This window comes from Microcaecilia unicolor, chromosome 6 (assembly GCF_901765095.1).
Source record: "Microcaecilia unicolor chromosome 6, aMicUni1.1, whole genome shotgun sequence".
Classification (NCBI taxonomy): Eukaryota; Metazoa; Chordata; class Amphibia; order Gymnophiona; family Siphonopidae; genus Microcaecilia; species Microcaecilia unicolor.
The window spans coordinates 232474498-232498121 of NC_044036.1; the positions used below are offsets into that span (position 1 = coordinate 232474498).

At 45.1% G+C, this 23624-nt stretch overlaps 1 protein-coding gene across 1 annotated transcript in view; it reads left to right on the forward strand.

The window, feature by feature from the left end:
- The window catches only part of PNPLA7 (patatin like phospholipase domain containing 7), a 2530065-nt gene that overhangs the window by 1653446 nt on the left and 852995 nt on the right, over positions 1–23624 (forward strand). The window lies entirely within an intron of this gene.

The window sequence follows — 23624 nt, forward strand, 5'->3', positions numbered from 1 at the left end:
TTCTCATATAATCAACGTCTGCCATCTGCAGTTGTGCTATTTCCCCTCTCACTTGCTTAAGATCTTCCCAAATCTGTGGTGCAGGGTTTCGCTTATGTCGCTTTTCTAAATATAATAACCTCATACGGAATGCAAGCAAGTGTTGCCCTTTTTCCCTTTTCTTGCGTGACCCCCCCCCCCCACTTAAAGCCCCTCTCACTACTGCCTTCAACGCATCCCATAATACCCCATCAGTTACTTCCCCATTATCATTAAATCGTCGGAACTCTTGAATAGTAAGCTTAATATCATCCCGCACTTCCTTATCGCCGAGCAATGACTCATTAAGTCTCCAGACTCCTTGTCGCCTGCATTGGCCCAGCCCAATTAATTTAATCCACATTGGTGCATGATCAGAAATACAAATTGCCTCTATCTCAACTGCCTCTACTATAGGCCATCCATTGCGATGTACTCATAACCCATCTATACGGGAATAAGTCTGCACTGCATGTGAGTAAAAGGTGTAATTCTGCTGCACCCCACGTAGCAACCTCCAACAATCCACCAACTCCAACCCCTTCAAAAATTGTAACAATGCTTTCCACCCACAGTCACTCTGCTGCCCTCCTCCTGTCAAATGGTTTAATATTGCATCCGGGGCAATATTAAAATCCCCCTCTACCACAACCTGCCCTCCAACAATTCCCAAAATTTCTTCTTTTAATGTTTGAAAGAATTTCCTCTGCCCCACATTCGGAGCATAAATATTAATCAATGTCAGCTCTTTGCCCTGCAACCACCCTCTAAGGGCCACACAACGCCCACTGGTATCTCGAAACACCTTTTTTATCACAAACCCACAAGTTTGACATCAAAATGGCCACTCCCCCCCATCCTTTTTGGTCCTATTCCCTGATGTACCACCACTTCCCGAAAAGGCCTACGATGGAGCATGTGAGTATCTCTCGGTCTTAAGTGTGTTTCTTGCAAAAACGTTACATCCCACTTCAGTCTGCCCAACTCCTTAAATACTCTACTGCGCTTCCCCTGATTATTGAGCCCGTTTACATTCCATTTACCCACCACTCCCCTCCCCTTCCCCACAGGCGATCTCTGCCCTCCCCCTGCTCCAAACCCATTCCCCTCTGCTCCATCATATCCCCAACCCCTCCCCCATCCTCCCCTTCCTTCCCCCTCCCTTTAGCTGATCTTTCTATCAGTAGATCAGCCATCCCACGAGGAATCAACGCACTCTCCCGGGACTTTAACCTCTCAAAGGCTAATCCCTAACCCTCCCATTACCCTGCATTCTCCCACATCCACTGCATTCGTTCAACCCATACCCTTCTGCCAAGCATCCCTCCACCCCCAAACTCGCATAATTTTAATTCCCACACACAAAATCCCTCCAGTTCAACCTCTCATCTCACCCCTTACTACCTTCCAACATATTCCCATGATCCCCCCCCCCCCACACACACTCACCAGGGTACCCTGCCCTCCCCCCTGAAATAATTGCTTATCTGCATAATATTCTCAGTTAATACATCAATCTTCCACGAGTCCGCATAAATCTGTTTTCCTTCAGGAAGCTTGCTTGTCAGAACTCTTCCCCCGATCCACCACCCACTGCCACGCTGAATCCGCTCTGGGTTCCTTGGTGGTCTCCAGTAACGCCTTCTGAATTGGAACATCTCTACACCCCAAAGATCGCAATGTTAACCATGCTTCATCCGGGGTCTTTACTTTGCGTGATTTACCGTCCACCGTTAGCCACATCCCAAATGGTAATAGCCACCGATATCGAATCCCCTTTGACCTCATAAATGTCGTGGCTTCTCGAAAGGATAGACGCTTTTGCAAAGTAATCCATGCCAGATCTTGAAACACTCCAATCTTACAGTTCTTCCAAAGAATCTCTTTTGGATGCCTCGATTTAGACAATATCGTCTCCTTCATGGGGAAGTCAGGAAAACACACTACAATGTCCCTCGGGTTGGATTCTCGCTGCGGGCCAGCCACTCTGTGCGCTCTCTGGATGCGTAGGTCCGGTAGTTGACCACCTTCCTCAGGATTCAAAATGTATCCACACTACTCTCGAAACACTGCTTCACAGTTGCTAAACATATCGAAGTTAGGGATTCCTTTGAATCGCAAATTGTTTCGGCGCGACCTATTCTCCAGGTCTTCCACCTGCTCCCTGAGTTGTTGCTATTCCCGCGTGTCAGTATTCACTACTTTATGCAGTTTCCCCATGTCCTGCTTAAGAGTCTCCATCCCCTCCTCCACCTCACTGACACGCATTCCCAAGTCGCGAATTTCAGCCCTAATTTCTCTCAGGGCAGTTTGTATATCCTTTCGGACCCCTGCTAGATTGGCCTTTAAGTCCTGAAACCAAGCCACTACGTCCGATTTTGCAACCTCGCCAGCTTCGAGTCCCTCCTCAGCGTGCTCCTCCCCGGCCGCAGCCGGGCTCGCCGCCATCTTTGCTTCATTCCGCTCTGGCCCCGCCGAGGCCGCTGGCGTTTTCTTACTTTGATCCATCGAAAAACGGAATCGCTCCAGTCCCTTCTTCGGCGGCATACCTCAAGGACATTTCCCCTTCGATTCACGCTTCGGGATGCTGCGCAAGTCTGTGGGATTTGCTCGCTCTAAACAATGCCCCAATGGAGCTCCACTTTCAAGCTGCCGTCCCGGTCTGTGACATCACTACCTCCTCATCGCGATGGAATGGAAATAGTACAAATGAGAATGAAGTGGATAGACCACCATTCACGGAAGAAAGTGTGTATCAACAACTTGAAAAGCTAAAGGTGGACAAAGCCATGGGACCGGACGGGATCCACCCCAGGATATTGAGGGAGCTCAGAGAGGTTTTGGCGGGTCCTCTTAAAGATTTGTTTAATATATCCTTGCAGACGGGAAAGGTTCCGAGGGATTGGTGAATGTCAGAGGTGGTCCCTCTTCACAAAAGTGGTGATAGGGAAGAAGCTGGAAACTACAGGCCGGTAAGCCTCACTTCGGTTATTGGAAAAGTAATGGAAGCGATGCTGAAGGAAAGGATAGTGAATTTCCTGGAAGCCAATAAGTTGCAAGATCCGAGACAACATGGTTTTACCAAAGGGAAATCGTGCCAAACGAATCTCATTGAGTTCTTTGATTGGGTGACAGGAGAATTGAATCAGGGACGAGCTATGGACGTAATCTACTTAGATTTCAGCAAAGCTTTTGACACGGTTCCCCACAGGAGGCTCTTAAATAAACTGGATGGGCTGAAGATAGGACCTGAAGTGGTGAACTGGATTAGGAACTGGTTGACGGAGAGACGCCAGAGGGTGGTGGTGAATGGAGTTCGCTCGGAGGAGGGAAAGGTGAGTAGTGGAGTGCCTCAGGGATCGGTGCTGGGGCCGATTCTGTTCAATATATTTGTGAGTGACATTGCCAAAGGGTTAGAAGGTAAAGTTTGCCTATTTGCGGATGATACTAATATCTGTAACAGAGTGGACACCCGGGAGGGAGTGGAAAACATGAAAAAGGATCTGAGGAAGCTAGAAGAATGGTCTAAGGTTTGGCAATTAAAATCCAATGCGAAGAAATGCAAAGTGATGCACTTAGGGAATAGAAATCCATGGGAGACGTATGTGTTAGGCGGGGAGAGTCTGATAGGTACGGGCGGAGAGAGGGATCTTGGGGTGATAGTATCTGAGGATTTGAAGGCGACGAAACAGTGTGACAAGGCGGTGGCCGTAGCTAGAAGGTTGTTAGGCTGTATAGAGAGAGGTGTGACCAGCTGAAGAAAGGGGGTGTTGATGCCCCTGTATAAGACGTTGGTGAGGCCCCACCTGGAGTATTGTGTTCAGTTTTGGAGGCCGCATCTTGTTAAGGATGTAAAAAGAATTGAAGCGGTGCAAAGAAAAGCTACGAGAATGGTATGGGATTTGCGTTACAAGACGTATGAGGAGAGACTTGCTGAACTAAACATGTATACTCTGGAGGAAAGGAGAAACAGGGGTGATATGATACAGACGTTCAAATATTTGAAAGGTATTAATCCGCAAACGAACCTTTTCCGGAGATGGGAAGATGGTAGAACGAGAGGACATGAAATGAGATTGAAGGGGGGCAGACTCAAGAAAAATGTCAGGAAGTATTTTTTCACTGAGAGAGTAGTGGATGCTTGGAATGCCCTCCCGCGGGAGGTGGTGGAAATGAAACGGTAACAGAATTCAAACATGCGTGGGATAAGCATAAAGGAATCCTGTGCCGAAGGAATGGATCCTCAGGAGCTTAGTCAAGATCGGGAGGCGGGGCTGGTGGTAGGGAGGTGGGGATAGTGCTGGGCAGACTTATACGGTCTGTGCCAGAGCCGGTGGTGGGAAGCGGGACTGGTGGTTGGGAGGCGGAGATAGTGCTGGGCAGACTTGTACGGTCTGTGCCAGAGCCAGTGGTTGGGAGGCGGGGATAGTGCTGGGCAGACTTATACGGTCTGTGCCCTGAAGAGCACAGGTACAAATCAAAGTAGGGTATACACAAAAAGTAGCATATATGAGTTATCTTGTTGGGCAGACTGGATGGACTGTGCAGGTCTTTTTCTGCCGTCATCTACTATGTTACTATATTTGTAGAGCTGTGATATGGTCTTCAGTTCACACATTGACATAAGTACATAAGTAATGCCATACTGAGAAAAGACCAAGGGTCCATCGAGCCCAGCATCCTGTCCACGACAGCGGCCAATCCAGGCCAAGGGCACCTGGCAAGCTTCCCAACGTACAAACATTCTATTCATGTTATTCCCGGAATAGAGCAAAGTACCTGATGCAATAGCCAGTTTGGTCAGGCCATACTGCAGAATTTGTTTGGAGTCTAGAATCCAACTCCACCCTCGAAAGCCCATTCATTTCTCTTCCAGGCTGCACCTTCACAACAGGGCTTTTTTATATGTTGTTAGAGCTATTGGTTTTAGTTGACCTTGCCATTTCAAGTCTCTATTGACCGTTGTTTATTGTTTTAGGTGAGCTTGGTAGCTAGGGATTCCCAGATATGAGGACATTATGTCCTGCTTGTCCTTGGAAAAATCAAATTACTTACCTGTAGCAGGTGTTCTCCAAGGACAGCAGGACATATTTTCCCACATACCATTGCACCTCCCCTAGGAGTTGCATTCTTTATCCTTTTTTTCCAATTGTCGGGTCCTGTGCAAGGCAGACAAGCAGGAAGGCGTACGTGCAGTTGGATCTGTCAAAGGCTTCAAGAATCTCCTGAATCCTGGGCAGCATCTGTGCTGGGGCTGTGTTGGTGATGTCACCCATGTGAGAATATATGTCCTTATGTCCTCGGACAGCACTTGCTACAGTTGAATAACTTCACTTTTGGGGAATGATTAAAACAACATGAGTACTGAACAGGTGGATAAGGGGTTAAAAATTAAAATCAGCCTCAAAAAGGTAGGATTTTAGCCTGGATTTGAATAGGACTAGGAATAGAGCATGAATCAATGAATTAGGAAATCTTTTCTAGGCCTTTGGGTGTAGCGAGATGGAAGGAATGGAGTCTGCAGTTGGTGATGGTAGAGGAGATACAGATAAGAGTAACTTACTTGATGAATGGAGTTCCTGGGGAGGGTGTCATGAGAGATAAGAGAGGAGAGATACTGAGGAGTTGCAGAATGAATGCACGTATAAGTCAGTAAGAGGAGTTTGAACTGTATGTGGAAATAGATAGGAAGCTTGAGAAAAGGGGTTATATGTGTTCTTCCTACGAAACTGAATCCCCACCCCCGATCCCCTCTTGATTCTCTGAGCTGTGGGAGGGGAGTCCAAGGCTACCTGGAGGAGGGTTTTGGGACTGTTAGAAGGGCTTGCCATTGGGAGGGATTCTATTATAGTGGTGGAGGGGTGGGGATTGTAAGGGGCCTCATATTAGGCAGGGGACTCTGATTGGATGGGGAGTTGTTTACTGCTGGAAATTACGTGCATGGGAGGTATTAAATAAATCATCCAGGCGGTATAGGCGTGCACCAAATCTGAAATTATTGCAGGAGGACTGCAGTAGCCTGGTAGTCTAATTTTGGTATGTGCTGCACGCGCATAGCACCTAACATCCCTTTGTAAAAGGGCCCCTAAATTTGTAAAATTGATTTTCTCCCTACACATAGCTGGCACTTTAACCTGCTTGTGTTTTCCTGGGGGAAGAGATATCTTGATATTTTATGAGACCTACACATGCACACCTGCCTTTCTAAAATAATGTATATCAAAGCAATGCACTCTCTATCTTCCGCTAGTGAGACAACATTATTAGTAGGAGGAAAAAGCCTCAAGCGATAGTAGCCTTCTCCATCGTTATATTTAAACTTATGGAGTCGCTACAAACTCATCACAGGCTAAAAAAACCTCCTAAGTTTTAATTTTATATGCACTTTTATAAACGTGCTAGAATCTTATAACTTAACTTAAAGCTGTATCGTCACTGTATCACTACCATGGCCCGACTCTGGCCGAGTTTCGACTTCTGCTTCAGGGCACCGTGGACTTTACAGCTCGATATCTGCAAAAATCAAAAATATATTGCTCACTAGTAGTTGCGTTACAATACAATCTTCAGTCTAAACGCTCACCTTGCTCTATTTACTCGATCTCTTTATTCATAATGCTTTTAAAATGGCGCTGAATTTATATCCTTTGACGTCAGACGCTCTCCCTTTGCTCTCAACTATTTAAAGGAGTATATCATCTCTGCAATGGTCTAGAAAAATTGATTCCACTCGATTTTTTAATTTAAACCCCCCTGGGTCTAATGTTTTCAATCTGTATATCCATCGCTGTTCGTGTTGCAACAATGCTAATTTCTTATCACCACCTTGGATTCCCCATTTTAGTTGCTGCAACACGACACATCTCATGGATGTCCAGGGGTGAATCTTAAGTTAAGTTATAAGATTCTAGCACGTTTATAAAAGTGCATATAAAATTAAAACTTAGGAGGTTTTTTTAGCCTGTGATGAGTTTGTAGCGACTCCATAAGTTTAAATATAACGATGGAGAAGGCTACTATCGCTTGAGGCTTTTTCCTCCTACTAATAATATTGTCTCACTAGCGGAAGATAGAGAGTGCATTGCTTTGATATACGGTATTTAGATTCTGCACTTTAATAGCTCTAGAGTTTTTGAAGAGTTGTTTCTAAAATAATGTCCATAATTTGCAGTTCTTGGGGATAAATGTCCCATTTCAAATGTGCCTCTTTATGAATTAGTGATATATGAGTGAATAAATGAAAACAATTGCTTTTTATTGGTATTTTATTGCTTTGCTAACTGATTTGAATGATCTTATGATCAAATCGGAGTTGTAAACTTTTATAAATTAAAGAAACAAAATCTATTTTGGTTTTTGAATATCTAATAATTAGTTACTTTGAAAAAAAATTATCACTTACATCCTCAAGACTCCTATGTTTAAGAAGCCCATTCACTGCATAAAGTGTATAGTTTTCTTTGTGGAAATGTGTTTCATGTAAAGTATCTATTTTTCCACTGCTTCCATGAACAGCATAAAAAAGAATGCATTAAACAGCAACACCATAGCATGCAATAATGCAATTCAAACGTTAAAATGATCAATTTTTAATAAAACACACTCTTCGTGGTGGTTCCACTTCTAAAAAGGAAAATCAGATAAAATTTTGACTTACAATAAGGGTGACTAAAAATTATTTAGGTTTAAATTTCTATTGAATCACAAATATATCTGATACAATCAAAGAACCAAACTTTGAGACTTTGAGATGTCAAATTGAATACAGTGAATAATCCAACAGAACCATATTTTTATTATTATTACTTCCCCGCTCACCCCTTCCCTCCCGCTCAGATAGATAGGATGATTCTCAAGCTGAGAGCCAGAGAATGCCTGGACCTCTATGACCTCCTGTAGACCTAAAATCCATCTAGACCCCCGATGACAGTCCCTATATCTTCCCCCCAAGCCTGACCCCATATAGCCGCCCTCCCCTCCAATGTGTGGGTCAAAACACCAGTTATCATAGGTTAGATATGACCTTCATTAAGAACCATACTATGTGCTCTGAGGATAAAGTTTGAATTAATGCCTCCCAAATCATCTAATACTTTTTCTGCCTATTTAATGTCAAGCCTACATCACAAGTCTCCAAAAGCATTAAATTATGAGAAGCTGCTCTCCAAGACCAATAAGTTGGGGGAACTCTCTTGCACCCAAAGTTGTAGTATACATTAGAAAAACGCTTATTACTTGTATACTGTTTTTTTAGCACCAGTGAGCTTTTACTGCTTATAGATTTTATGGTGTAGAGGAAGAAAGAAGAGAAGAGTTAGTAAGAGATTGGGGAATAAGAGGAAGTGAAATAGGAGAGCCAGGGTGAGGGAAAGAGATGGTATACTGTAGGTAGACATTAGAACATAAGAGTAGCTATACTGGGTCAGGCCAAAGGTCCATCTAGCCCAGTATCCTGTTTCCAACAGTGGCCAAGCCTTGTCACAAGTCCCTGGCAGAAACTCAGATCATGGCAACACTCCATGCTACCAATCCCAGTGCAAGCAGTTGCTTCCCCATAGCAGACTATGGACTTTTCCTCCAGGAACTTGTCCAAACCTTTTTAAACCCAGATACTCTGTTTTTACTACATCCTTCGGCAAAGAGTTTCAGAGCTTAACTATTCGTTGAGTGAAAAAATATTTCCTCTTTTTTGTTTTAAAAGTATTTCTACTCGTTCTACACCACTCAGGATTTTGTTGACTTCAATCATATCTCTTTTCCAAAATGAAGAGCCCTAGCCTCTTTAGCCTTTCCTCATATGAGCGGAGTTTATCATTTTGGTTGCTCTTCTTTACATAGTAACATAGTAGATGACGGCAGAAAAAGACCTGCACGGTCCATCTAGTCTGCCCACGATAAAATCAAGTACCTTACCTTGATTTGTACCTGTCTTTTTCAGGGCACAGACCGTATAAGTCTATCCAGCAGTATTTCCCGCCTCCCAACCACCAGTCCCGCCTCCCATCACCGGCTCTGGCACAGACCCCGTATAAGTCTGCCCTCCCCTATCCTAGCCTCTCAACCACCAACCCCTCTTCCCCCCGCCACCCAATTTCAGCTAAGCTTCTGTGGATCCATTCCTTCTGCACAGGATTCCTTTATGCCTATCCCACGCATGTTTGAATTCCGTTACCGTTTTCATTTCCACCACCTCCCGCAGGAGGGCATTCCAAGCGTTCACCAAGCGTTCTCCGTGAAGAAATACTTCCTGACATCTTTCCTGAGTCTGCCCTCCTTCAATCTCATTTCATGTCCTCTCGTTCTACCGCCTTCCCATCTCCGGAAAAGATTCGTTTGCGGATTAATACCTTTCAAATATTTGAACGTCTGTATCATATCACCCCTGTTCCTCCTTTCCTCCAGAGTATACATGTTCAGGTCAGCAAGTCTCTCTTCATACGTCTTGGAACGCAACTCCCATACCATCCTCGTAGCTTTTCTTTGCACCGCTTCCATTTTTTTAACATCCTTCGCAAGGTACGGCCTCCAAAACTGAACACAATACTCCAGGTGGGGCCTCACCAACGTCTTATACAGGGGCATTAAAACCTCCTGCTGGTCACACCTCTCTCTATACAGCCTAGCAACCTTCTCGCTACGGCCACCGCCTTGTCGCACTGTTTCATCGCCTTCAGGTCCTCAGATACTATCACCCCAAGATCCCTCTCCCCGTCCGTGTCTATCAGGCTCTCCCCACCTAACACATACGCCTCCCTTGGATTTCTACTCCCTAAGTGCATCACTTTGCATTTCTTTGCATTGAATTTTAATTGCCAAATGTTAGACCATTCTTCTAGCTTCTTCAGATCTTTTTTCATGTTTTCCACTCCCTCCGGTGTGTCCACTCTGTTGGAAATCTTGGTGTCATCCGCAAAAAGGCAAACTTTACCTTGTAAGCCTTCGGCAATGTCACTCACAAATATATTGAACAGAATCGGCCCCAGCACTGATCCCTGAGGCACTCCACTACTCACCTTTCCCTCCTCCGAGCGAACTCCATTCACCACCACCCGCTGGCGTCTGTCCGTCAACCAGTTGCTAATCCAGTTCACCACTTCGGGTCCTATCTTCAGGCCGTCTAGTTTATTTAAGAGCCTCCTGTGGGGAACCCGTGTCAAAAGCCTTGCTGAAATCTAAGTAGATGACGTCCATAGCACGTCCTTGATTTAATTCTCCTGTCACCCAGTCAAAGAATTCAATGAGATTCGTTTGGCACGATTTCCCTTTGGTGAAACCATGTTGTCTCGGATCTTGCAACTTATTGGCTTCCAGGAAATTCACTATCCTTTCCTTCAGCTTGGCTTCCATTACTTTTCCAATAACCGAAGTGAGGCTTACCGGCCTGTAGTTTCCCGCTTCTTCCCTATCACCACTTCTGTGAAGAGGGACCACCTCCGCCGTTCTCCAATCCCTCGGAACCTCTCCCGTCTCCAAGGATTTATTAAACAAATCTTTAAGAGGACCCGCCAGAACCTCTCTGAGCTCCCTCAGTATTCTGGGGTGGATCCCGTCCGGCCCCATGGCTTTGTCCACCTTTAGCTTTCCAAGTTGTTCATATACACTCTCTTCTGTGAACGGTGCTCTATCCACTTCATTCTCAGGTGTACTTCTGCCAGTCCCTCTCGGTCCTTCCCCAGGATTTTCTTCAGTGAAAACAGAACAAAAGTATCTATTTAGCAAATTGGCTTTTTCTTCATCATTTTCTACATAGCGTTTTGCTGTATCTTTTAGTCTCACAATCCCCTTTTTAGTCTTTCTCCTTTCACTAATATACCTGAAGAAGTTTTTGTCTCCCTTCCGTACATTTCTAGCCATTTGTTCTTCCGCTTGCGCCTTCGCCAGACGTACCTCTCTCTTGGCTTCTTTCAGTTTCATCCGGTATTCCTCCCCGTGTTCCTCTACTTGAGATTTTTTGTATTTTTGGAATGCTAACTCTTTAGCCTTTATTTTCTCAGCCACTTGCTTTGAAAACCCATCGGTTTCCTTTTTCTCTTGCTTTTATTTACTCTCCTTACATAAAGGTCTGTGGCCCTGTTTATTACTTCTTTCAGCTTGGACCACTGTCCTTCCACATGTTGTACGTTCTCACAGCCCATCAGCTCCTTCCTCAGGTATTCCCCCATTTTGTTAAAGTCAGTTCGCTTGAAGACCAGGACTTTGTTTAGAGTGGCCGCTAACCACATGAGCCGTTATATCAAAACAAACCGTTTGATGGTCACTGCTTCCCAGGTGCGCAGCCACTCGGACATTTGACACACTATCTCCATTCGTGAGCACCAGATCCAGCGTCGCTCCCTCCCTTGTGGGTTCCGTCACCATTTGTCTGAGCAGAGCACTTTGGAAAGCATCCACAATCTCTCTACTTCTTTCCGATTTCGCAGAAGGAACCTTCCCATCTACATCTGGCAGATTAAAATCTCCCAACAACAGCACCTCTCTTTTCTTCCCCAACTTTTGAATATCAGCGATCAGATCTTTATCCAGTTCCTCCAATTGTGTCGGGGGTCTGTAGACAACACCCACGTGGACCAAGGTTCTATCCTCTCTTGTTAAGGTGATCCATATCGCTTCTTCCTTTCCCCACTTCCCTGTCATTTCAGTTGCTGCGATATCATTTCTCACATACAGAGCTACTCCTCCACCTTTACGTCCCTCTCTATCCTTCCTAAAAAGATTATAGCCTGGTATGTTTACATTCCATTCATGGGAACCATTGAGCCATGTCTCTGTGACTGCAACTATGTCCAAGTCAGTCTCCAACATCAGGGCTTGAAGGTCATGAATTTTATTGCTTAGACTGTGAGCATTTGTGGTCATTGCTTTCCAACTACATTTCCTAGTATGTGTTTTGGGTTTAGTGATTTGTGAGTGTCTTTTCTCTTTGGGTACCTTCTCCTCTTTTTGTTCCCTCCTCCTTGCTTTTTCTTTTTCTTCTGCTTCAATTTTAGTTTCAGGAACATCACAGTGCTGTAGTGGAGGAAAAGAATTTTGTAGTGGCAACACTTGTGTGGGCGGATGCTTCTGTGTCACATGACGAATTCTGCCTGAGCCTACTGTGAACCATCTGTTCCTTTGTGGTTTTATTCTCTGAGGCATTGGTGAGAAGTTATGATTCTGCACAGTCCTATAAGTTGCTTTAATTGCATCTAATTGTTGCATTACTTTATAGAGCTCTTGTTTTAAAGTAGATAGCTGAAGACAGATAGGACAAGCTTTAAGTTTCCAGATGATTGGCCTTGAAACTAAAGCAGCACAATTATTCTTTGAACCTTTTCTAATTCCTCTATATCTATGTCAGCAACCAAGAAAAAGATCTAGGTGTCATTATAGATAACTAGTAAAAAAGCCCCGTTTCTGATGCAAATGAAACGGGGGCTAGCAATGTTTTCTTCTGTTGTGCATGTGGGAGTGTGTGTGTCCCTGCCCTCTGGCCTCTCTCCCCTCCCCCCTCTGAGTCCTTCACTGTTACAGAGCCAGCGATTTGATTTCGTGCTCTGCTGTTTTCCTTCACTGACTGTGTTACAGAGAGTGCGGGGCAGACACTCATAGGGAAACCGGATATCTCGGCTCCTTCACACTTCCGGCTGGAGGCTTCATAGAACGTTGGTGTTGCTTTTTATATATAGAGAGATATGCTGAAATCTTCTGCTCAGTGTGTGGCAGTGGCCAAAAAAGCAAACAGGATGCTAGGAATTATTAGGAAAGGGATGGTGAATAAGACGGAAAATATTATAATGCTTCTTTATTGCTCCATGGTGCGACCTCACCTTGAGTACCGTGTTCAGTTCTGGTCGCCGTATCTCAAAAAAGATATAGTGCAATTAGAAAAAGATACAGAGAAGGGCAACAAAAATGATAAAGGGGATGGGACGACTTCCCTTTTCAGCTAGGGCTCTTTAGCTTGGAGAAAAGATGGCTGAGGATGATAGAGGTACATAAAACAAAGAGTGGAGTGGAACAGGTAGACGTGAATTGCTTGTTTACTCTTTCCAAAAACACTAGGACTAGGGGGCACACAATGAAGATACAAAGTAGTAAATTTAAAACATTGAGCCTGCCATGAGTGGGAAAGCGCGGGGTACAAATGTAACAAAAAAAAATCAGAAAATAAAAATATTCTTCACTCAACGTGTAATTAAACTCTGGAATCATTGCCAGAGACTGTGGTAAAAGCAATTAGCTTAGTGGGGTTTAAAAAAGGTTTGGATAGCTTCCTAAAAGAAAAGTTCATAAGCCACTACTAAAGTGGACTTGGGGAAAATCCACTGCTTATTTCTAGGATAAGCAGCATAAAATGTACTGTTTAGGATCTTGCCAGGTACTTGTGACCTGGATTGGCCACTGTTTTAAACAGGATACTGGGCTTCATGGACCTTCGATCTGTGCCAGTATGGCACCACTTACGTTCTTTTGTACCTGAGGCATTGGAAGATTAAGTGGGCCTTTTTCAAAGGTATGATAGCGTTTTTAGCATGTGCTAAAAATAAGCTTGCACTAAATGCTAGAGACGCCCATATATTCCTATGGGTGTGTCTGTCATTTAGCACACACTAAAAACGCTACTGTGCCTTTCTAAAATACCCACTAAGTGACTTGTCTGAGATCTAAAGGAGTATCAGTGGGATTTGAAACCTGGCTTTGCTGGTTCTCAGCCTACTGCTCCAACCATTAGATATAGCTAATACAGATAATATGTATTAGCTGTACCTAATGTTTGGTAACTCAATAGAAAACTGAAAGCTATCAGAACTGAAACCAGGTGGCCATTTGGCAACTTAAACTAAAAACATTGATAGGTTGCCAGTAACCTCAAGATCTGTTACTGTGCTGCTGAACATCATTGTTCACATGACCAACAGGAAGATGCTGAACTAGGGAGCTAGGGCTGACTGAGAACCAAGTGTTAAAGTACCTGTAAATATTTCCAGAATGCAGCTAATTTTATTCTGTTCAATATGTTGTATTATTTTGCTGTCCATTCTTTGGATCTTTTTGGGACATAATTCCCTGAATTGCATGTAGTGTGCATAGTACCATCAGTAAGAGGTACTGGGATAGGCAGTTGGTAGACAGTGAAGGGGTCCTTCCCTGCTATGTTCAAAAGAGCCTCTACTGTCCCCAGGGCCGGCGTTAGGGATGGACAAACAAGACAATTTCCCTGGGGGCCCCAAACCTGTCCAGCAATTCTCCTGTCTCCCCTGCCCTCCCCTCCCATCTATGTCCAGTGATTTTCCTCTCTCCCCTCCATTCATGTCCAGTGCAATTCTCCTCACTCCCCTGCCCTCCCCTCCCATCTATGTCATAATAACATAGTAAATGATGGCAGATAAAGACCTGTACGATCCATCCAGTCTGCTCAACAAGAGAAACTCATTTTATATGGCATGTGATACTTTATATGTATACCCGAGTTTGATTTGTCCTTCCCATTCTGAGGGCACAAACCGTAGAAGTCTGCCCAGCACTCTTCTTGTACTAAAAGTTCTCAAACTAAAATTTACACTCAAGCCCATCCATATCTGTTCAGTCATGATCAGGGCTTGACAATTACCGGCGTTGCCACCCAATCTCTGCTAAGATTCCGTGCATCCATTCCTTCTAAACAGGATTCCTTTGTGTTTATCCCACGCATGTTTGAATTCCATTACCGTTTTCATCTCCACCACCTCCCGCGGGAGGTATTCCATGTATCCACCACCCTCTCAATGAAAAAATACTTCCTGACATTATTCCTGAGTCAGACCCCTTCAACCTCAATTCATGTCCTCTAGTTCTACCGCCTTCCTGTCTCCAGAAAAGGTTCATTTGTGGATTAATACCTTTCAAATATTTGAACGTCTGTATCATGCCACCCCTGTTTCTCCTTTCCTCCAAGGTATACATGTTCAGATCAGCAAGTCTCTCTTCGTACGGGTTGCAACGCAAATCCCATACCATTTTTGTAGCTTTTCTTTGCACTGTTTCCAGTCCTTTTACATCTTTAGCAAAATACGGCCTCCAAAACTGAACACAATAGTGGGGCCTCATCAACTTGTAGAGGGGCATCAACACCTCCTTTCTTCTGCTGGTTATACCCCTGTCTATGCAGCCTAGCATCCTTCTGGCCATGGCCGTCGCCTTGTCACATTGTTTCTTCACCTTTAGATCCTTGGACACCAACATCCCAAGGTCTCTCTCCTGAGTCGAGCTTACTAATCTCTCCCCTCCTATTTGGTATCTCTCTCTTGGGTTTCTGCACCCCAAGTGCATCATTCCACACTTCTTGGCATTAAATTTTAACTTATCTAGCATAGAAACCTAATAATATTCAAAATAGAATTGTGCAAAAATCTTGTTGCCTTTTACTAAACCTCCCAAATTAAATTATATTAAATTTTGTGAGTGAGAGAGCACGTGACGTGATGAGCTGAGCAGACGTGCTTTGCCTCAGCTCCTGAGCCCTCACTCTATAAACCTTCAAAATACTGCAAATCGCAAGTAGAAAAAGGAAACCTGAGCTCTATATATCATATGGACAAATACCTTAAACAATCCCCTGCTGGAATGGCGTTGCGTACCGGGAAAAAAGAAAAGGAAAAGAGTAAAGCGCCAACAACGGAATCCAAGATGGCGGATGATCCGCTCTCGGCGAACCAAATATTCACAGCGGCGCAGCTCGAGCAGTTAACGCTTGCGGTGGCAAATGCTTGGCAACCCAAGTGAGACGCTCTGGATCAAAAGCTGGACTCTTATCAAACGAAGCTGGAAGGTTTAGGGACCCGAACGGAGGATTTGGAGACCAGGGTATCTGCCCTGGAAGATGATTCCCAGGGCTATAGTACGGACCTGCGGGAGATTAAAAAGCAGCTCCAGGAGCACATGGACAAATTAGAAGATCTTGAAAATCGCTCCTGCAGGAACAACGTGCGCATCGTGGGCCTTTCAGAAAAAGTACCTGAAAAAAACTTGGTTGACTGGCTCACGGAGTGGTTATCAAAGGAGCTGGCCTTGTCGGATGGCTTCGGGCCCCTGGTAATTGAGCGAGCGCACCACGTGGGCCGTAACAGGGAAAATCAGGAAAGACCTAGAGTGGTGGTGGTGCGGCTCCTCAACTACAGGCATAAGTTGGAAGTGCTGCAGGGGTTTAAGATCCGCAGAGGAGATTTGAAACATGAAGGCTGCCAAATCCTGATATTTCAGGACTACTCATCAGGTGTCCAGGAGCGGCGACGTAAATTTCATCCATTATGCACTGCATTGGTCCAGAAACAAATTCGTTTTGTTCTACAATACCCAGCGGCACTGAAAATGCTGGTGCATGGACAATGGAAAGTGTTTAAGTCACTGGAAGATGCAAAAATTAAGCTCCAGGATCAAGGTATCCTGGAAGGAGACTGAGAACAATGATAAACCCTATGGGAGAATAGGTTTCAAAATCTTTTCATTTTCTTTCTGTAGCAGTAATAGCTATAAAAATGTTTTCAGCAGGCAGGAGTAGAGGGCTATTGACATGTTAGGTGCTCCATTGCTAATTCCCGGTTTTGGTTTGGGAATATGGCAAATGGGTTAGTTTTGAGGGGGGGGGGGGGGAATGAGGGGGGTTGGGGTAATGGGCTTATGGTTTCTGAGGGAATATTTGTTTGCTATGGGACTAGGGGTATGTTTCGACAGTGTAGGGGGCAGTATCACGCAGGCTTAAAAAGTGATCTGCTGGAGTTTTATCTGCAGAGGGTGGATCTGGGGCTGGAGGGACTTGCAGCATCCCAGGAGTGTATGGTCAATGGGAGCGGGAGGTTCCAGGGATGACCACTAGAATTGTATCTTGGAACGTAGGTGGTATCAGCTCCCCAATCAAAAGATCCAAGATTCTTTCAGCACTTAAGAGACACAGAGCTGATATTGCATGTTTGCAGGAAACACGCCTCACAGACTTAGAACACTCTAAGCTGCAAAAATATTGGGTGGGGGAGGTATTTGCGGCGTCATCCCAGAGTCGTAAAGGAGGGGTGGCGGTGCTGTTTCGAAAGGGGCTCCCATATAAAGCAACTGTAATTGACAAAGGGGACCAGGGGGATCACATATTGCTAAAAATATGGTTGTCTGGTAGAGTCATTTTGCTATTGGTCCTCTATGGACCTAACAACCATAATCCGGCCTTCCTTACCAATTTAGCTGGGAAATGCTTACAGAGTAATAGTGGGGATTTGATTGTAGTGGGAGACTTTAATGCGGTCTTGGACCCGAGGCAGGATTGCTCCAGTGCAAAAGATTCTCAGTACAGAGGAGTGCGGGCCAAAGAATTTCAGACATTTAATAGGATCCTCGACCTGGTAGACCCGTGGAGGATACTCCACCCTGGAGAGAAAGATTACACGCACAGGTCGAGGGCCCATGGCACATTTGCCAGGATTGACTATATTCTGTTTGCTCGCTCCTTATTCCACCTAGTAGCTGCAGCATCTATAGGCCCAGAGGAAGTAGCAGATCATGCTATGGTGTGCTTAGACCTTGTTAACTCTGCGGCGGCTGGGGGAGGTAGGGGGTGGAGATACCCAGTGGGCCTCCATCAAGATTTACAATTACGGGCACACGTACATCAAAGGTGGGAACACTATATAGACGATAATCACTGGCATGCTGATCATCAGCCTGAGTTGTTCTGGATGGCCTCGAAGGCGGTCCTGCGGGGTGCCATTATAGCCTACTGTAGTATGAAAAATAGGAAGAAAGCGGCAGGCATCCTGAATTTGGAGTACCAGTTGCAAAAGGCCAAAAGAATACATCTTCACCACCCCACACCACACCAGTTAACTTAGAGAATCTAAAAGCTACCCAGGCAGCGTTAAATAGCTTATTACATGAAAAGGAGATGAAGTCCGCCCTGTTTTACAAATATAAGTTGCAGAGGTTTGGTAACCGGGCAGGAAGAATGTTAGGTAGGCTGATTAGAAATTTGGGAGCCCCAAGGACAGTGACTGCATTGAGAGATGCAAAAGGGAACTTAATAACAGATAGTCGAAAGATCGGGCAGGCCTTTACAGAGTACTTTAAAACATTATATAAATCCAGGGTGTCTCCCTCAGCACAAAATATGCAGGAATATCTGACCCAGATTGGGCTCCCAAGACTAACAGGGGAGCAATTGGAGAACCTGAACAAACCGATAACAATGTTAGAACTGCAAGGTGTGATTAAAAAGTTAAAGCTTTGGTCTGCCCCGGGCCCAGATGGATTTTCAGGGGAGTACTATAAAATACTGTCAGGGGAGGCACTAGCATCCTTGCTGGAATATTATCAGGAGGTGGTGGGGAAAAAGAATTTCCGAGGCATGCCAACTCAGCGCTCATAACGTTAATACCCAAGCCAGGGAAGCCTTTGGATAATGTTGAATCTTACCGACCAATTTCTTTGCTAAACATTGACACTAAAATATTGGCAAAGCTGATGGCTGAGCGTTTGGCAGAATATCTACCATTCCTGGTAAGTCAAGAGCAAGTTGGGTTTGTTAGGGGCCGTCAGTCGGTTCATAATATCAGGAAGACCTTGATGGCTATGGCGGCCAGCCAGCAGCTTGGGGCCTCCACCCTGCTCTTGAGTCTAGATGCTGAAAAGGCTTTTGACCAGGTGGGGTGGGAGTTCATGCACCAGACCCTGGCTGCCATGGGTATAGAGGGGTGGTTCACGCATGCAGTTCAGGCACTTTATTGTCAACCTAAGGCTGGAGTGTTTGTAAATGGAGTCAGAGAGCCAGAGTTCCAAATAAGCCGGGGTACACAACAGGGTTGTCCCTTGTCCCCTTTATTATTTATATTGTCCTTGGAACCATTGCTGCGGAGGGTCTCCTCAGCCCCAGACCTCCAGGGGGGTCAATCTGGCAGGAAAGGATATTAGGATTCTAGCTTATGCAGATGATTTATTAGTAATTTTGAGAGAGCCCGCTAAGACTTTAACAAATTTGCTGCGGTTAATTGAGCAGTATAGGAGATACTCTGGGTTTCGTTTAAATTTACATAAATCTATAGCCCTACCAGTGTTGTCAGAAGAACCAATAACCTGGCTGGGGAGCTTCCCCATCCAATGGACACAGACCTCCTTGAAATACTTGGGAATCACCATCACTAGGGATTTATCACAACTATATGTGCAAAATGTGCAGAGATTATTGCGAGACACTAATAGACAGTTGGAGGCCTGGGGGCCGTTGCCACTTTCTCTGATGGGAAGGATTGCGCTGTTCAACATGGTTATGGCCCCCAGATGGCTCTACACATTTCAGTCACTCCCATTGTTTCTAAAAAAATCTGATGAACAGAAGCTGATAAAAATGGTGCAAAACTTTTTATGGAAGAAGAAAAGGCCACGTCTATCATATTACGCATTAAGTGTTCCAGTGGAGTACGGAGGCCTGGGACTATTAAATATCAAGTATATGACAGTGGCAAGCGGAATGCGACATATCAATGACTGGTTCCGTGGAACCCAGGACTATACAGCCACTTCCATAGAAATACATCTGTATCCCGAAACGCATTTTAGTAACTACCTGCATACAGCAGGGCCTCCCTCGCCATATATACTGCAAAAGACAGGAATTTTGAGGTCGGCGAAAGCTGTATGGCAATGGGTCTGTAAATTGCATCAATTCTCTGCAAAAACTACCCCGTTTCTATCGATTTGTGAAAACCCTGCTTTTCCACCAGGCATTTTATATCCAGCTTTCCAAAGGTGGAAGCGGAAAGGGATGATATACTTATTGCATGTAGTCTCTCCAGAAGGACGGATAAAGTCATTCCAGGAGCTCCAGGAGGAATTTGGTCTGCCCCCTTCAGACGAGTTTCACTACAGTCAGTTAAAGCACTATATCCAGTCCTTGCCCTGGGAGGATTTAGCGGAAGACATTCAGGAAGAACTGGCCTCAGCATTTTCCTTAGCAGCACAACAGCAAATGCCGCTCAAGTTTTACCACAGGCACATTAGAGACACAGTGCAAGAACCTGATTATGTTAAGTTGTTATCCCAGTGGAAGCAGGACATTCCGATGGATTTTATAATATCTCAGTTGAAAACTCATGTTTTGACTTTGAGGAAACACACTTCTATGGTTTCGCACTGGGAAACTCAGTACAAAGTGGCACTTAGACTGTACATTCCTCCTAGGAGGGCTTTCCATATGGGGATCTCTCCGTGGGGGGAGTGCCCCAAATGTAAGGAGCCTGGAGCCTCTCTGGGGCATATGCTCTGGAGGTGCAGGGGCATTGTCAGCTTTTGGAAGCAGTTAATACACTATGAGGGGCATAATCGAACAAAAACATCTATTTCCATGGGCGTTTATCTCCGAGAATGGGTCCGTGAAGGGGCAGACCGAACTGTATTTTCGAAAAAAATAGACGTCCATGTTTTATTCGACAATTGTTGCTTTAATTTATATCTCATAAACTCCACCTCCTCCATCTGCATTTGCATCAATTGGCCCCTCACCTCCCTTAATTCCTCCCATACTCGCTCCTCACTGGACCTCTTGTGCAACTGCTCCAAATAGATCAACCACTGCCTCAAATCCAGAGATCTCCTACCCCGCTCCCGCTTCCTTCTAGCCCCCCACTTTATTAAAACCCCCCGCACCACCACCTTTAAAGCAACCCAAAGAGTACCATCAGACACTTCCCCAGTATCATTAAACCGCCGGTATTCCAGAATTGCCTTTCTTACATCCTCTCTAATTTCCTCATTACCCAATAAAGTTTCATTCAATCTCCAAATCCCTCTGCGACCCTCCAATCCCATGCCCTGTAGTTTAACCCAGCTTGGCGCATGATCCGACACACTAATTGGTTCTATTTCCGCCTCTTCTACCCAGTGCCAGGCATTACGGTGAACCCATACCCCATCCAACCTGGAATACGACCTCACCGCGTGCGAATAAAAAGTGTAATCTTGTTGTGAACCATGTAACAGTCTCCAACAATCCACCACCTCTAACCCTTTCATAAGTTGCCCCAAGGCTTTCCTCCCTGGCCCACTATGAAAACCTCCCCCTTTAGAGTGATCCGGGCCCACATTAAAATCCCCCCCCCCCACCACTATATGACCTCCCACAAAACCCAACAATTCCTCCTTAAGCTTCCGAAAAAATTTCCCCTGATTCACATTTGGAGCATAAATATTAATCAGCATAAGTTCTTTACCTTCTATCCAACCTCTAAGGGCCATACACCTCCCTTCCTTATCCTTAAACACCTTGTTTATGACAAACCCACAATTTTGCCTAATTAAGATAGCAAGTCCCCCCACCCTCTTCACCTCCCCACCCTGGTGTGTCACCACTTCCTGAAACTGCCTGCGACAAAGCATATGGGTATCCCTTGGTCGGAGATGAGTCTCCTGTAAAAATATAATTTCCCATTTCAATCTCTCCAGTTCCTTAAACACTCTACTCCGCTTCCCATGATTATTTAATCCATTCACATTCCATGTACCAACCACCAAAGATTTCCCCTTTCTCATACTGTCCCTCCCCCCTCTTCTTCCCTCGACCGCCCTCCCCCACCCTCCCTTCCCCCCCTCCAATAGTGCTGGATTCTCCTAACCCCACCCAACTCACATATTATACTCTCTTAAATTCTCTCGTGTAGGCACCCCCTCTCAACTCTACTGCATTTAGGTATGTGTTAAACTCATCTAATGAAAACAATATAGTGAAAACAATTTAAACTATACTCAAAAAACCCTTTCGTGGCTGCCAGTCAACCATTGGTGTAATGCACTCAACTGAGCACTCACAAAATTTAATATAATTTAATTTAGGACGTTTAGTAGAAGGCAATAACATTTTTGCACAATTCTATTTTGAATATTATTAGGTTTCTATGCTAGAAGATATGTTCATATAACTGGAAGAAACCGAACGGGAGTATACCCTGTCTAAAATTAGCATTAAATTTTAACTGCCAGACCCTCGACCATTCTTCTAACGTTCGGAGATCCTTTCTCATTGTTTTTACTCCCTCCAGCGTATCCACTCTATTGACTATTTTCATGTTATCCGCAAAAAGGCAAATCTTTCCTTCCAACCCTTCAGCAATATTTCCCACAAATAGAATAGGCCCCAGCACCAAACCCTGAGGAACTCCACTGCTCACCTTCCTTTCCTCCGAGCGGATTCCATTTACCACCACCTTCTGCCACCTGTCAGTCAACCGTTTCCTATCCAGTTCATCCCTTTCGGTTCTAAGTTCAACCCTTTCAGCTTATTCATGAGTCTTCTGTGGGGGACCGTATCAAAGGCTTTGCTGATATCTAAGTAGATTACATCTAGCGCACGTCCTTCATCCAGTTCTTTGGTCACCCAGTCAAAGAAGTCAATAAGATTCATTTGGCAGGATTTTCCTTTGGTAAAGCCATGTTGCCTCGGGTCCTGTAACCTGTTGGCTTCTAGAAAGTTAACTATCCTTTCTTTCAGCAGCAACTCCATTATTTTTCCTACCACCGACGTGAGACCACATCCGCTCATCTCCTGTCTCTAAAGATCTATTAAATAAATCTTTAAGAGGTCCCGCCAGGACCTCTGAGCTCCTTCAGTATCCTGTGATGTATCCCATCCGACCCCATAGCTTTGTCCATCTTCAGATTCTCCAGCTGTTTATACTTTGTCCAGTAATTCTCCTCTCTCCCCTGCCCTCCCCTTCATCCATCCATCCATGTCCAGCGACTCTCCTCTCTCCCGTGCCTTCTCCTTCCATCGTAAGTACATAAGTATTGCCATACTGGGACAGACCGTAGGTCCATCAAGTCCAGCATCCTAACATTGGCCAGTCCATGTCCAGCGATTCTCCTCTGCCCTCCCCCTTCCATCCATGTCCAGTGATTCACCCCAACCCCCACCTGCCCCCCTTTTCAGCCCCAGAGTTCTAGCCTTAGACCCCTTCTCAGCTGCTGCTAGTTCCAGTTCCAAGCCCAGCCCCCCACCTGCCCACTCTCTTCTCCGTAAACAAAAAAAGAAGCAAACACTGGGCCTTCAGGATTGAGAAAAAATGGAGTCCTTTAATATCACAGATACCCGACACGGGCCGTGTTTCGGCGTACAGTCGCCTGCATCAGGAGTCAGAGAGAACAAAGAAACAGCCACCCGATCAGTAAGCAACACCTTGTGACAGGTTTCCTGTTTCTTTGTTCTCTCTGACCCCTGATGCAGGCGACTGTACGCCGAAACACGGCCCGTGTCGGGTATCTGTGATATTAAAGGACTCCATTTTTTCTCAATCCTGAAGGCCCAGTGTTTGCTTCTTTTTTTGTTTACCTTGTTGTACTTGTATACTGTTTTCCCTCTCTTTTGTGACTGCACTCTCTTCTCCGTGACAGCCCCCTTTTTGTTCCTGTAGCCCTGCGTTTGTATCTTTTACCTCAAAGTCAAAGCAGCAGCAGATAGTGAAAGAAGCAGGCTCACCTTGAGCCTTCCCTTCCCTTCCCTTCCCTCGCAGTGTCTTGCCCTTACTGAAACAGGAATTTATATCAGAGGAAGGCGGAACACTGTGAGGGAAGGGAAGGCTCGAGATGAGCCTGCTTCTTTCACTGTCTGGTGCCGCTTTGAC